The 16,948-nt window shown below is 36.7% G+C and overlaps 1 long non-coding RNA gene across 1 annotated transcript in view; it reads right to left on the reverse strand.

Annotated features, from left to right (window-relative positions):
* Positions 1–4,360: 4,360 nt before the first annotated feature.
* Positions 4,361–16,948, reverse strand: part of LOC124992422 (uncharacterized) — a 71,345-nt gene continuing 58,757 nt past the window's right edge. The window contains exon 4 of the long non-coding RNA XR_007110123.1: positions 4,361–4,617. This is a non-coding gene — a long non-coding RNA (uncharacterized LOC124992422). The remainder of the gene's footprint in view (positions 4,618–16,948) is intronic.

The raw sequence follows: 16,948 nt of genomic DNA on the forward strand, positions 1-16,948 counted from the left end.
GAAAACATGAAGCAGCAGATCTGTGCTTTTTCATAAGAAGAGAAAATATAAAAATGACTTAAAATATCAGTTTCTAAATGAGGATCCTTGATGGGTAGTAACAACATTAGTAAGAACTTATTAATAATGAAAATTATCAAAGCTTCATGTCATAGATCTGAACCAAAAATTCAGGAGTGCAGCCAAGCAAGCTGTATTTTAATGAGTTCTCCAGGTGATTCTGGTGCATCCTAAAGTTTAAGAACCATTGACATAATGGGGTTTCTTCTACATGGGATTAGTACATTATCTTTACCTGTGTTAAATACCTAGTGTTATTTAGAGAGCCCCACTTCATGACCAATGCCAAAGTTACAGACTTGTTACACAGCAGCCCAGTGATTACCATGGGAGTTGTCCATAAGTACCAAAGAATTGAATGGGGCCTGGGTTTGTAAGTCATAGAGGAAAGTAAAGATTTTAATGAAAAAAGATAGAAAATCAAAGACAAACTCTTCTATGGAAGTCAAAATGTCAATATTTTTGTATTAAAACATGTTTATAACAGTTTCAAAATGAAATAAAAATTCATTTAAGTAAACTAAGAGGATGTCACCTAAGGATGTGTGGGTAGACAGAATTCTGACCTCCATAATTATCCCTAACTACTCCCTGGACCGCATTAGAATACAGGGTAAGTAACTCAGAAGACATGATTAAGGTTCCTAATCAGCGGGCTTTAAAATTGGAAAATTATATAGGTGAACCAAATCTTAACATATGAACCTTCAAAATCAATGATCTTCCTCTGACTGGGAGTAGAAAGGGAAGTTAGGAGATTCAAGGAATAAGAAGGGTTTGAACTCCTACTGTTGACTTGAAAATTAAGGAAGCCATGTGTAAAGAAAATGGGAACTTCAGTACCATGACTGCAGTCCCTGGATTCTGAAAACGGCCAGTGAACTCAGAAGCAGATTTCTCCCCAGGGCCTTCAGAGAAGAAGAGCCAGTCTCTCTGACACCTTGATTTCAGTCTTCAAAAAGTGCTGAGCCGAGAGAGCCTGACAGTCTTGTTGTGCCTGGATTCTGACTAGTGGACTGTGAGAGAATAGATGGGTACTGCCTTAAGCTGCTACATTTGTGGTTATTTGGTACACTAGCAGCAGCAAATAAATACTGAGTATTAACTTAAAATGCTGTTACAGTTATCACTTTGGAACTGAACTTACTGCTTTTGACAGCAAAAGAACTAATTGACAATTTAACACTCGGAACATGAGGTCTTCGCTAGTAAGCTTTTGTAACATAACAGAATATCTGGACTCCCCCTTTGACTTTCTAAAAGCAAGCACTCCTTCAGTACATTTGTCTTAAGGGCACACTCATTTTCTTTATAGGTTAGACAGCAGCACACATCTCTAGGAACTAGAAAGGGATGCTTGTCTCTTTCCTTTGTTCTCCAGCTTCAGAGGAATCTTTGTATGTAAAAGAAACTCAGTTCACACAGTTCAGACAAAAGCCACAGAGAGCTACTTTGCCATATCTTGGCAGACTTTAATATGTAACATATTGTCAGAACTCAACGCTTACAGTAAAATGGAGTCTTTGAAGTGTGAGTTCAGTTTAGCAACTTTGCCCTTTGCAGACAAAGATGATACCTGTCATTCTTTTTATATAGGGAAGCATGAAGGGGATTCTTCATAAGTTTATAAACACTATTCACATAGTAGAGTCTCCTGTCCCTTGGAGAAGTGATGCTATCAAGAAGTCTTGGAGAAAAGGGACAAGTGGTGTGTTAGTTTTCTAGGGATGGTATAACGAAGTACTATAAACTGGGTCACTTAAACAACAGAAATTTATTTCTCACAGTTCCCGATGCCAGAAATCCATGATCAAAGGGTTGGCAGGGCTGTATTTTTCTGAAGGTCTCTCTCCTGGGTTTGTAGATAGCCAAGTTGTGATATTTTCATATCATCTTCCCTCCGTCTATGTCTGTGCTCTAATCTTCTCTTAAAAGGACAGCAGTCATATCCAATTAGGGCCCACTCCCAGTAATTGTTTTAACCCAGTTTCCTCTTTAAAGGTCCTGTCTCCAAAAACTGTCACTTCTGAATTACTAGAGGTGAAGATTTCAACAAATGAATTTGGGGGGAGGGGATTTGCCCAGCAACACAAAGGGATCTATTACCTTAGGCCCCACCTATTCATGACCACCAGGCAGAACCTCAGAAGTGTTCTCACTGTTGTCAAGTGGTCCCAGAAGAGTATTTCGAAAAACACAGTTGATAGGAAATAATTGAGTCATGAAAAGGTAAAGTTCCCTGATACAAAGCCCAGTAGCCTTCCTCCTGCACTGTACCATTAGTGCTTAAAGAACACATATGCACTTCCTTAACAGGACTCCCATAGCACAAGAAATAAAAGCAAGAATCAACAACTGGGATAGATTCAAATTAAAAAGCTTTCTCTCAGCAAAGGACACTATCAACAGTGTGAAGAAAGAGCCTACAGAGTGGGAGAAAATCTTTGCCACTCATACTTCAGATAGAGCACTAATTTCCAGAATATATAAAGAACTCAAAAAACTCTACACCAAGAATACAAATAACCCAATCAACAAATGGGCTAAGGAAATAAACAGACACTTCACAAAAGAAGATGTACAAGCAATCAACAAACATATGAAAAAATGTTCAACATCTCTAGTAATAAGAGCAATGCAAATCAAAACTACTCTAAGATTCCTTCTCACCCCAATTAGAATGGTGATTATCAAGAATACAAACAACAATAGGTGTTGAGGATGATGTGGGGAAAAAGGTACACTCATACTTTGTTGGTGGGGCTGCAAATTAGTGGAGCCATTCTGGAAAGCAGTGTGGAGATTCCTTAGAAAACTTGGAATGGAACCACCATTTGACCCAGTTATCCCACTCCTTGGCCTATACCCAAAGGACTTAAAATCAGCATACTACAGAGATACAGCCACATCAATGTTCATAGCTACTCAATTCACCATAGCCAGAGTGTGGAACCAACCTAGATGTCCCTCAATTGATGAATGGATAAAGAAACTGTGGTATATATATACAATGGAATATTGCTCAGTCATAAAGAATAATAAAATTATGGCATTTGCAGGCAAATGGATGAAATTGGAGAATATCATGCTAAGTGAGATAAACCAATGTCAAAAAAAGGACAAATGATCTCGCTGATAAGCAGATGATGACACATAATGGAGGGTGGGAGGGGGGCAAGAATGGAGGAAGGAAGGACTGTATAGCAGGAAAAGAGGGGTGGGAGGGGTGGGGGGAAGGAAAAAAATAACAGAATGAATCAAACACTATTATCCTACGTAAATGTATGATTACACAAATGGTATGCCTCTACTTCATGTACAAACAGAGAAACAAGAGGTATCCCATTTGTTTACAGTAAAAATAAATTAAAAAAAAAGAACACATATGCATTTAGTCTGTATCAGAGTTAGCAGGATGATTGATTAAAGTAAAAAACCATGGAGTAGACACAATGATCTTTACCTGATTGTATGTATTTCTTTCACTAAACATTAAAGTTAATTGAAATAATCCTTGACACTTATTGAGTCAAAATGTGACAGATGTACTGAGTAGTTTATATACATTAAGAAATTCACAATAATATTATGAACTGAATTTTATGGTTACTTAATGTTCCAGAAAAGAGAATTAAAGTTTAAAGAGGTCCAATACCTTCCTAAACCAGTATGAACATGGTCTATCAAGGTCTGTTCCTCCTACCTCTCTGGTATGAATATCTTCTTAATAAGTAGGTGAAACTTCCATCACAGAAGGAAAAAAGGCAGTGTGTGGGGGGGGTCATCATTTATGAGTTCCCGTGTGTAGTGAAAAAACTGTCTATGAGCAGGTGGTAATTCACTTCAATTTCTGTATTACTACATGACATAAACTCTGGTCATCAAATTGACATTGCAAAGTTTGGGCACTTTTTTATGTGAAATGGTTCATGAGTTTTTAATTGTGGGAATGAACTATTTTATATAAAATATAAGAGTCTATTTTAAAAAAGCATCAGGATCACTTTTTTAAATGAAATGAATAATAAAATATAGTCTTCCAAGAAATAAGCAAACTGCTCTGGAATCCAGGTGCAAATCACTATGACTAGAAGTAGGTTATGCCAACCTACCCTCAGACAACATTATAAAAGGATTAACATTTTCAAGAGAAAAACATCAGTATCAAGCCCTGCTTTGGAGAACAAACAGACCTGCCTCTCATCCAAAAAGTAAACCTAGACCAGGTCTCTTTCAGGAACAAAAATTAAGCCATTATACACTAGTAAATTTCTTGCTAAATTTTTTTAATATTCAAATAATGCTACAAATTTCGAGTGACCTATTTCATGTAAACAATTTGCCACTTTGCAGTAATATTTTTATTTATCTAGAAGACTGGAGAGCAGTTGTTTTCTTCTCAAGTCTTGAGGTGAAATTCACTTCTGCAAAGTCATTGCCAAGACCCCAGAGACCAGGAGGTCTAGTGGAAGCATCTCAGAATTCATCCTCATCCAGAACTGTGGAGAGGTACAGCACCCTCTGCTGGCTAAAACCCTGGGACCACAGCATAAATACCTGTCGGAAGAGGTGAAATAAAGACTTCAGATAAACATAGGCAACAGAAATGTTTCCCAGGCAGATCTGCACTGAAAGAATGTTAAAGGAAATTCTTAAGGCAAAGGAAAATTGAACTGGATGGAAACTTGAATCTACACAAAGGAACAAAGAACACCAAAACGGTACACGTATAAATAAATACAGAAGATTGTCATTTTAAGTTTCTTAAAATGTAATTTTGCTCTCTGCTTCTCTGTGTCCCACAGACAGTCACATGTTCTCATGCAATGCCCATCACATCTCTGAGACATGATGGTCCATGTGAGCAGATATGTCCAAGTTGGGCACCTGGACATCGAGGCTGCCTTTAATTTCAAAAATGAAGAAACTGTCATCATCGATGATGTGTTGTTACATAAACTACATGGCCTACATGTTCCAGCATCATTTCACCCATGGCAAATTCATGGCATAGTCAAGGGTGAGAATGACAAGATTGTCCACAGTGAGAAAACTATCTTTTTTTTTTTTCCAAAAACAAGATGTTGCTGATGTCAAATGGCATATGTTTTGAAGCTGGTGCTGAATATGTTTTGGAGTCACTGGTCCTCAGGTTTATCTGATGAACAGAACACAAAGGGTCATATCTCTGCCCCGTTTATTTATGCCCCCATCTTTGTGATGCACTTGACTTCGACACTGCCTTCACCCAGAACTCTGCAGCAGAAGTGTGGCAACGCCTTCAGGTTGTCAGTTATGCTTCCCCCAACACCAGCTGCTTTGCTTCCCTCACAACAGTAATCCAGGATAATACTGGCATCGTGGAAGGAACACAGTCCACATCATGACTGACAGCATGAGACTGTGGACAGCCACCTGGGAAACTTGCTAGGCAGTGTGGGCATGCCCCCAGAACATAATCCCTGCATCTACTAACCCTGACATGACTGTAGGCGAGGACATCCCTAAGCAGAATGGAAAGTTCTCTGCCATGGCTTCCTGTGTCCCCATCCACAGAGTTCTGGTTGTGGATCTAGCCTACCACCTGGAGAAAGCTACCAAGTATCATGACATCAAGAAAGAGGTGAAGCAGTTATCATAGAGCCCCTGAGGGCATTCTGGACTACATCAAGAGCCAGATTGTCTCCTGTTATTTTTACAGTGACACCTATTCTTCCACCTTTGATTCTAGGGCACACATTGTTCCCAATGACTATTTTTTCAAGCTCATATCCATGGTGATGAATTAGAGGACAGCAACAGGGTGGTGCATCTTATGATCCACATACTGCTAAGAAGTAAAAGCTGCTGGACCCGCCCACGCAACAGAAAGAGAGGAAAAGACAAGCGTTCAGCTACTGGGGACAGCTTGTGCCAAGTCAATCTTCGAATATACTGATAATCTTCCATCATCAAAACCCATTCCAAGAATAAACTACCGATGCAGTCACAACGTAGAGGAAATCTTGAAAATATGCTGACCAAAGGTAAAACACAAAAGATTGCATAAAATATAATTCCATTAAATGAAGTTCTAGAAAAGGCAAAACAATTTTACTGTGAAAAACAAGTAATTCATTGCCTGTAGCCAGAATTAAAGGAAATTGACTGGAAGTAATATTCAGGCATTTTTTGGAGAGTGATGAGGTATTCTAGGTCTTGATTTGGGTGGTATGTATGGGTTATACACTTGTCAAATTTCATAATACTGTCCACTTAGAATGGATGCATTTTATTATTTGTAAATTATACTTTAATAAAATTTCAAGAGAGAAAAAGAGAAAGGGTGGTTTTTTTTGTTTTTGTTTTTGTTTTTTTCCAATCTGTCTGATCATCTCGTTTCCTCTTCACAGTTCTAAATAATTCCCAGAAACATGCTCTCTCCTCATATGCCCCTGATATTTGCCCTTTGAACTTATTCTCTTGAGAAACAACCCTGCTTTCTAAACTAGAATCTTCCCTAAAACCAGACCACCCCTAGGACCACCCCTAAAACCAGACCCATCTTGGAAGCTGGATATAGGATATAGACTTCTCAACTTTGCCCTCACTAATAGTTAGCTGGAACAAAAATACATATACTTCTCCCCACCCTCAGTTTTACTAAGAATTGACCATAGAGAAAGAGAAGTACATAATAATGATAACTATGAGTGGAGAAAATTATGTAGGTACCAATTTTTTACAGGACACTAGAATATACTATATGCTCTAAGATTTATTTCAATCAATGTATGGGAGATGCTAAATATTTGCCTTGGAAATCATTCTGCAGAACCGAGTTTCTCAGATGTCAGAACAAATCACTAGACCTTTTCTTCCTATATATCTTTACTCAGAAATTCCACAACCTCTATGTATTTCCTACTCTAAAATCCAAAAATCTGCCTCTTCCTGTTAACTATCTTCCTAGTCCTCATGGGAAAAATAATTGATGAATGAATTAATGAAGATCTCATAGTTCTTCTAATGGACATTTTACTAAGAACTTTTTAACATTGAATCCTTAACACACATACCTTTTTTTTTAAACTTAATCTACTCACCACTATCTAGGCTATTAAACATCTTTTAGAGAGATATAAAATATACATTTATGGATATTCTTCACAATTGAAAGAAGACTAATATTATGGCATTTGCAAATAAATGGATGGAATTGGAGAATATCATGCTAAGTGAAATAAGTCAATCCCAAAAAACCAAAGGCCAATTTTTTTCCCTCATAAGTGGATGATGATACATAATGGGGTTTGGGGAGTGGGGACTGAGAGAAGAATGGAGGAATTTTAGATTATGTAGAAGGAAATGAGAGGAAGGAGGTATGAAAAATGGTGGAATGAAACAGACATCATCACCCTATGTACACGTATGATTACACCAATGTTATGAATCTACATCATGTACAACCATAGAAACAAAATGATGTACCCCATTTGTGTACAATGAATCGAACTGCAGTCTATAAAAAATTTAAAAATTAATAAATAATTTTTAAAAAAGAAAGTGACATTGCTTATTACTTCCAAGTGTGTGAGATGATGGTCTGTGTCAGCAGTTTTTCCTTTACAGGGAATGCAAGGAGACATCCTGTTCTATGGTTGGCAGACTGGATAGGTATCAACATGGTCCATCACAGCACATGATCAGTTCACAGTGTATAAAATGGATTAATCAAGTTTAGTTATGGAAACAATGTTAAAATCTCAATAGTTTGTAACAACATGCATTTATTTTCCATTCATGGGTTTGAGGATTGCTGAAACCCTGCTCATTCTGGCTTCATGTATCTTATTTGGGACTCAGGCTGATGGAGAACTTTTTCTGCTAAAATATGACTTATGCTATGTTCATTTACATCCTATTGTAGAAATAAAATCACATGAGCAAGCTTAAACGTGGCATGGGAAGCAAACTGTGCCTACTGGAAGTCACATGGCAAAAGGGATTTAAGTACCTCTTGGGAAGAGCAGAGTTAGAAACAACCATAAAACCAACCACACGCAGTTAACCAAATTGAAAAGATAGGCTTATTCTTCAAAGTAAGCCTGGCTCTCTCTTGCTAGTCTCATGCCTACCGCAGCTTAAGGAATTAGAAAAAGCAATAATTATTCCCTTGATATATTTGCCTAAGCCTTTAAATTCAAAATGTAGGATACTACAAAATGTAGGATAAATAAATATGCAAAGAGATATAGCAGTTTCTGGAAAAAGACCTTGGGGTTGTAACTTGTCTGCCATGTATCAAATGCCCAGAATCAATTACACAGCAAGGATTAACGTCTGGATGTGGAAAACAAACAAACAAAAAAACCTGGCCTAATCAGGAGGAAAGTCTAAACACTGTTTATCTGTATTGAGTAAAAAGTATATATAATTTAAATGAAAAAAAATTTCCTCCAGCCTAGTCAGTGTGATCCCTTCACAATCCATGATAGATATACTAAACTTAAGATTTTCAACAAGTCCTCAATAGTATTACACGTGATAACCCACCAGAGAGATAACTCACTGTAACCTACTCTAAAAAGTTTATTGAAAATGATGCCAATTTTAGCCAGTTCCTCTCTCGTTCATAAAAAGAGATCTGAGTCTTAAATTGTAAAGAACTAATTTAAAGCCCAGCCTTAGATGCGGATGAATAGCTTTGTAATGGTAAACTCTACAGGTAGAATGGCATAAAAGGAATCCTAGTGTTCTTAATAAGGACTCCTTCTAATTTCTTTATAGATTCAGAACTTTGGAAGACTGACCAAACAGGCTAAGTGCCCTGGAAAGACTCATGCAAAAAAGAAGAAGAAGAAAAAGTCTGTTTGGAAAAGCACCTTCTACTTTGACACTAAAGGTAGGGTAAGAACTTCACTGAGTCTCTAGGCTAGTATCACAGAAATCACCAGCCAAGGTCAGAGAGAAAATAGCCCAAAAGTCTTACAAATAATACAAAGCAGCAAATTTTTCTTGATTACAAATAAAGGAAAAATCACTTGCCCTCACTAGTAGCCAATTTTTCAATGATTTCGGCCTCCTCCTGTAAAGTCCCCTCCTGCTGCATACCCGGGTTGATGTGCATGACAGTAGGCTATGGCGTAAGTGATCATGTGTCCGTTCCAAGATCAGGTTATAAAACACTGTGGCTTATTATGCCTTGAGCCCTTTCTCTCTCTGCTCACTACTCTTGAGAAAATCTGCTTCTGTACAGTGAGCTGTCCTATTGAGAGGCCAGTAAGTCAGGGAATTGAGAGAAGTCTCTGGCCAACAGCCAACAAAGAAATGAGGTCCTCCATCCAACAGTTTGAAGACCCAGTACAACCAACAATCATGTAAATGAGCTTAGCAGCAGATTCATCCCTGTTGTTTTAGCTTTTTCACTGCTTTTTCACTGCTGTGACTAAATGATCTGACCAGCACAATTATAGAGGAGGAAAGGCTTATTTGAGGCTCAAGGTTTCAGAGGTCCTAGTTCATAGAAGGTCGGCTCCATTCCTCTGGCCTCCAGGTGAGGTAGAACATCATGGTGAAGAGCGTGGCAGAGGAAAGCAGCTTGCATCATCAGGAAGCAGAGGGAGAGAGAGTCTCCATTCTCCAGATACAAAATATATACCCCAGAGACCACCCCAATTCTAACTCCTCCAGCCACACCCTACCACTTCAGTTACCACTCAGCTAATGCCATCAGGGATTAATTCACTGATTGGATTAAGACTCTTACAACCCAATCATTTCTCCTCTGAACCTTCCTGCATTGTTTTGCACATGAGCTTTTGGGGACACCTCACATCCGAACCATGACAACTGTCAAGCCTCTAGATGACAGTGCTACCCTGACCAATAGCTTGATTGAAACAACTTGAGAAATCTGGAGTCAGGACCACCAAAACCATATATATATTAGTCAACTTTTCATCACTGTGACCAAAATACCTGTTAAGAACAAGTTAAAAGTCTGACATGTTGGAGCACACCTGTAATTCCAGCAGCTCAGGAGGTTGAGGCAGGAGGATTTTGAGTTCAAATCCAGCCTCAGCCAAATCAAGGCACTAAGCAATTCAGTGAGACCTTGTTTCTAAATAAAATACAATAGGGTTGGGGATGTGGCTCAGTGGCTGAGTGCCCCTGAGTGAAATTCCCAGTGCCCAAAACAAAAACAAAAACAAAAAAACCCACAAAAGTTAAAGTAGGATATGCCTGTTTTAGTTTCACAATTTTAGAGTTCCATGCTCAGCATTGCTCTGGGTCTGAGGTGAAGCAGAACATCATGGCTGAGGGGCGTGGTAGAGGAAAACTGTTCAGTTCATAATAGCAGGCAGCAGAGAGAGGATGGGGCCAGAGACAGACACAATCCTAGTCCACTTCCCCATTGACCTACCTTCTATAATCATGCCCATCTGCCTACACTTATCTCCCAGTGATTCATTCAGTGATCAATGGATTAATCCAACAAATAGATCTATCCACTGATGAGGTCAAAACCCATTGCTTAAAAAACGCCACCTCTGAACCTTGCTATATTGGGAACCATGTGCTAACACGTGAACTTTTCAGGGATGTTTCAGATACAAACAATAACATTATGCAATAATAAACATTTGTTGCTTTAAGGTACTGAGTTTTCTAGTAATTTATGTTTCAATAGATGTGTAATACACTTTCACTATTAAATGTGTGTCTGTTGGATCTTATTCTTCAAAAGACAAGAAAACAATAAGACTTTTTCCTTTGTTCCTTACTCTTTTCTATTTTTTTCTTAGAAGTAAATTAACATCATTTATATATATGTATCATAATTTTAATTAAAAAATTTCATGCTTGTATACACGTATACATGCATATTTACATACACACACTGGTATACATATATAACCCTAATAATATAGACCTGGATCAATGTCTACAATACAAAATTCTTTCTGTACAGTGAAAGTTTAAACCCTACTCTTAATGACATAATTCATTTTGCTGAAAGTAAGGTAATATGCAGTGATAAGATAGTGCTCCTATTGCTTCTGTTAGACTAACAGAATAGGCAACAAACTTTTGCAATTTCTAAATAATTGTAATAAGGAAAATCTAGTATAATATTTAAATCATCACCACATGTGATTTCAGCATTATTTGATCCTAATCACACTGATAACTTATTAAAGCAAAAAGCCCTTATTAAGTTTTTATTTAATACTATAAATACATTTTACTGAGAGATCTATATATAGATGATAAAAATAATTTGATAATAAAATGGATGGAAATGAAATGGCAAAATGAGTATTTCAGTTGTTATTAAGATGTCTTATAACTTCAGTATGGCCTTGAAAAAAGAAAAACCTGAATGCTATTAAAATTTGAGAATTAAACTTTATGTATTGAATCCAAAACAGTTTGAAAATATTCTTCCTCTGGCTACATTTATTTGAATTGAGTAGTCCATTGGCAAATTCCTCTGGCAAATTATTTGGCAAATTACTGGGTTACCAATAATATAGAAGCACACACAATATGTTCAAGTATGTGCACTTGATATTCACTTAAGCTCAGGTATTATTATAAACTGGAGGAAACTGAATCTTTTAAATTATAATCAAATTGACCATGGTTCTACTGTTAGAAAATGACAGAGAATATACATCCAAGTTATCTTATTCTAGAATATCTAGTTTAACTACCTCACTGTACTGTGGTCAAGTACAGTGAACTGAATTATCCTGTGACTGACTAATCACATGGTTGATAATCTGCTTCTCCATTCTTCATTGTCATTCTTTCATTTAAATTCCTATAATGCTAAATAAATATTTTCCAGATTTGTAATAGATTGAATGTTTGTGTCTCCTAAAACTCATATACTAAATCCTCAATATGATAGTATTTAGAAGTGGTTCCTTTAGGAGATGATTCGGTGATTAGGGTAGACTCACAAATGGGACTGATAGCCATATAAAAGAGAACCCTGCTGGGTGTGATGGTGCACATCTGTAATCCCAGCAATTTGAGTGTCTGCAGTAAGAGAATTCCAAGTTCTAGGTCAGTCTCAGCAATTTAGCAAGGCCCTAAAAACTCAGCAAGACTCTGTCTCCAAAATAAAAAATAAAAAGAGTTAGAGATGTAGCTCAGTGGTAAAGCTCCCCTGTGTTCAATTGCCAGTACCAAAAAATAAAAAAAAAAATTTAAAAAAGTTAAATAAAAGAGAACCTAAAGGGCTTCTGCACCTCTTCTGCCCTGTGAAGACCCGGGGAAAAGTTGGTCATCTGTAAAACAGGAAGTGAGTCCTCACTGGTGGATCCTGGATCTTGGACTTTTTAACCTCCAAAATTATGAGCAATACATTTCTGTGATTTATAAACTACCCCAGTTTAAGGTATTCTATTTTAGTAGCATGAACAGATTAAGGCAAGGTTGGACTTAAAATGAATGGTCATGATGATAAAATGATAATGATTATGGTGACAACTTCACATATCGAATCCTTCATATGTCCTTAATATTTAGTTCTTGCTTTGTAACGGTTCAGTTAATCCTCACAACAATGATGGTAAAATCTTTATGGCATGATAAGAATGCCCATTTTAAAGGGAAAATTTTACTATTTAGTGTACAAAAAAAACAAATTTTAAGATTTTAAAAAGTCAGCAATTAGAAGTTAAATTAAGAATCAATAAATGGGATTGATTCAAACTAAAAAGCTTCTTCTCAGCAAAAGAAATAATCACTACTGTAAAGAGAGTGTCTATGGACTGGGAGAAAATCTTTACCACATGCACAAAGCATTAATCTCTAGGATATACAAAGAACTCAAAAAAACTTAATACAAAAAAAATCCAATCAATAAATGGGCTAAGGAACTGAACAGACACTTCACAGAAGAAATACAATCGATCAACAAATATACGAAAAAAAGTTCAACATCTCTAGCAATTAGAGGAATGCAAATCAAAACAACTCTAAGATTTCATCTCACTCCAATCAGAATGGCAATTATCAAGAATACAAGCAACAATAAATGTTGGCAAGGATGTGGGGGAAAAGGTACATACATACATTGCTAGTGGGACTACAAAGTGGAGCAACCATTATGGAAAACAGTGTGGAGATTCCTCAGAAAACTTGGAATGGACCCACCTTTTGACCCAGCTATCCCTCTCCTCAGTTTACACCCAAAGGACTTAACATCAGCATACTACATGATGCAGTCACATCAATTCTTATAGCAGTTCAACTCACAATAGTTAAACTATGAAACCAACCTAGGTGTCCTTCAACAGATGAATGAATAAGGAAAATGGGGTGTATGTATATATAAAGGAATATTACTCAGCTTTAAAGAAGAATGGAATTATGGTATTTGCTGGTAAATGGATGAATTTGGAGAATATCATGCTAAGCAAAATAAGTCAAACCCAAAAAAGCAAAGGTTGAATGTTTTCTCTGATATGTGGATGCTAATTCACAATCAAGTGGGGAGAGGGTCCTAGGGAAGAATAGAGTTACTTTAGATTAGGCAGAGGGGAGTGAAAGGAGAGGAAAGGGCATGGGTGTAGAAAGGATAGTACAGTAAAACAGACATTATTACCTCATGTACCTATATGACTGCATGACTGATGGGACCCTACACTATGTACAACCAGAAAAATGAGAAATTATACTCCATGTATGTATGATTTATCAAAATACATAAATTCATTCTACTGTCATGTATAACTAATTAGAACAAATTTTAAAAAGTTTTAAAAAAGTCTGCAATTGGTGCAACCATTTGCATTATGTACAGCCAGAAAAATGGGAAATTATACTCCATGTATGTATGATTTATCAAAATACATAAATTCATTCTACTGTCATGTATAACTAATTAGAACAAATTTTAAAAAAGTTTTTAAAAAGTCTGCAATTGAGCCCCAAAGGACCATAAAACCTATCTCTATGACTTACTAAAATAACTCACAATTTCCTTATTTCTGAATGAGATTCTTTTTCATTTTGTCAGCCCATACAAATATGTGTTATCTAATTATAAGCACCCTGAAATTTAGGGTTATATTTGATATGTATGTTTCTCATTGCCTGAAAAAGAAGCAGCAGCTCCATAAATATGCAAAATTTCTATGAAAATTAATTTAAAAGAAAACAAAAATACTCATTAGAAGCTTTTCTCAATCGCATCATTAGTTCCCTTTTCCTGAGGTTCTCGAACTTGTGTATGTCACCTACATAATCTCTACCTCAAAAAAGCATATTTCTTTCCCCATAATAAAATATCTTCTTCACTAATTTATTACTACATATAAAACTGAGGTTCAAGAAATTTATGTAACGGTTAAAGTTCTGTATGCTATTTATAGGATTTTGGTTCCTAGGTAGTTAATGATTTTCATGATTATTCCTCTAATTCTGTATAAAAATCTGTTTTTTGTAAACTTTCAAATCCAAATTCTGTCTTCCTAAACAATCTGTCATTTGATAATTTGTTAAACTAATGATGAAGTACTTTCTTAAACGCCAAATAAACAATGTCATAAAATAAATTGCCAGTGTCAATCTGCAACATAATCTTATCCTAACAGTTAAGGTTAATTAGGAAGAAGCCCATCCTTCTAAATCCAAATAGGTTAAACATAATAAAGAGGAGATCAATTACTAGATATATGTCAAGGACAGAAATCTATATAGTAATGATTGAATATTTGGCAATGATGTCAAAACATCAAGGTCACAAAACATGACAAAAACTAATTATAATATTCAAATGTAAATCATCTATAACTGAAGGAGTAAAATATTATTTTTATATAATTTTTCAGATGCCTATCGATCTAAGTCTTTTAAGTCAAGTTCAAAGCTTATTTCTTTATCTACTATTCCGAAAAGCAGTCCTGAGTAATAAGCAGAATTAAAAGAAGAAAATTAAAGTACCCATCTTTGAAAAGATCTTCAATAAATGATGATTAAACTGGAAAATTTGATGAAAAGTATTATAAATAATTTTAGTAACAAAAATAATGATAGTTGTAAATATGTCTAAAAGTTAATAATTATTCACATGATATTTTAGGGGATATAAGCGTATCATCCACTATTTAAAATATACTCCCAAATATCTGAAAATAAATACTATTTTAGTATACACTGCATGTCAAATATCTTTATAAGAATTATATATGCATTCCCCAAGTGAAGAAGACAGATTAGAGGATGTCCCAGCAGCTTCTCGACACTGGACTTAAAAGCCGGAAGACGGCTTCTCAGTGAGGTGGGTAACTGGAGGAACTCACTTAAAATTAATAATGAACTGCAAAAGAAAAAAGGAAAAAAGGAGTCACAGAAGTCATAAATGCAAACCTAAGAAATAATAGGTTAGAAAAACTCCAGGGTAGATGCCAGTGGCTGTAGCTAAGGGGAGGGGCAGTGCAGACCATCAAAGGAGATGGGTGAGGCCAGCAGATATTAAAGATTGGCTAGGGGAAACCTGTGGATTAGAGGGGAAGGCTAAATTTAATAGGCATATAGTAGGTAGGGTGAGCTAATCAGTGAAAGCAATTCCAAATTAACTCCCATGGGAGGGGAAGTGTTTGGGCCCAAAAAATGACTACAGGGCTCTGAGGAAAGCCGCTGCTGCAATGCTCCCTTATGGTGAAGTAAAGTATGTGCTTGGACCTATCAAAGAAGGTGGCCACCTGTTGCACTCACGCTCCTAGAGAAAACAACCGGCCTCTGAGTTCTCACAGCGTGCTGGTAGACATGCTACCAGAAAGGTAGCCATCCCCTGCAGTCACGTGGCCAGGGAAAGAGCATGCTCCAGAGGCCTTGACACTCCCGATGCCTGAAACCACCCCCCACCCATGCTCCTGCCACCAGGAAACAGGAGATCAGGAACATCTGCAACTGACCAAAAAGACCCCAGAAGGTTCCTGAATCAGAGAGACTGCAATAGGCACAAAGGCATTTTTGCCTGGACCATTCAGACTTTGGATCCCAAGGGAGAAATCTCCCACTATTGGGGCAGCTACAGTGGACACATAGGAGTGTCTGCTGTACCAGGAAATATATCTGGTATTTCATATTTATAGGGGTGAAGGTGAAATCTGTGCAGTTTTTTTCTGTATGTCCTAAAAATAGATTTTACCAAAGACCCTAGAGATCCACACATCCTGCAGTGACAAGCATCCACCCTCCAAGCGGGTGTATAGAGCAATTTCTCAAACACCCACCCACAGAGTTCCAAAGTCCAACCTAGACAAAACCCAGTTACTGGATCTCCGATGTAGAACTCTGTAATGCCCTTGCCACAGAAATACACAATTTGTCAACACCCAAATTGTGCTACCCCATTGTATCCTGGAAGACTGGAAGGTGAGATCTACTAAAAGCAGCTCTGCCTTCTAGCCACAAATGCTGGCAGCTAAGAGAGAATGAACACAGAGGTGTTGGGCTAAACAACCCCCACCCAACCTTTGATCCAAGGGTTACAAAGTCAAAAACAAATACCAAGAATGGAAATCCACCCCTGCCAACACTTTTAACCACTTCAATGGAAATAAGTCTTTATTTCTCAGCATATTTTATTTTTTATTTTCTTCTTTTCTTCATACCACATTTTTAATCTATTCTTATTCTTTTTTTAAAATTTTAAACACTTTTTAAAAATTTAGATATAATCTCACTCTATTGTATTATTCTCTACTTTTTTCCACTATGTATGATTGTGTGTATGTGTGTGCATGTATTCACTGTATAGATAGGTTCAAAAAATATATGTATATTCACATAATTTACTTTCACATTAATTGCTTCCTTCTGCATCTGTTTATTATTCAGCTTTGATTTGTCCTAAGGAGGGTTCAGTTATATGTGGCTTTGA

Source organism: Sciurus carolinensis, chromosome 9 (genome assembly GCF_902686445.1).
Source record: "Sciurus carolinensis chromosome 9, mSciCar1.2, whole genome shotgun sequence".
In the NCBI taxonomy this organism is placed as follows: Eukaryota; Metazoa; Chordata; class Mammalia; order Rodentia; family Sciuridae; genus Sciurus; species Sciurus carolinensis.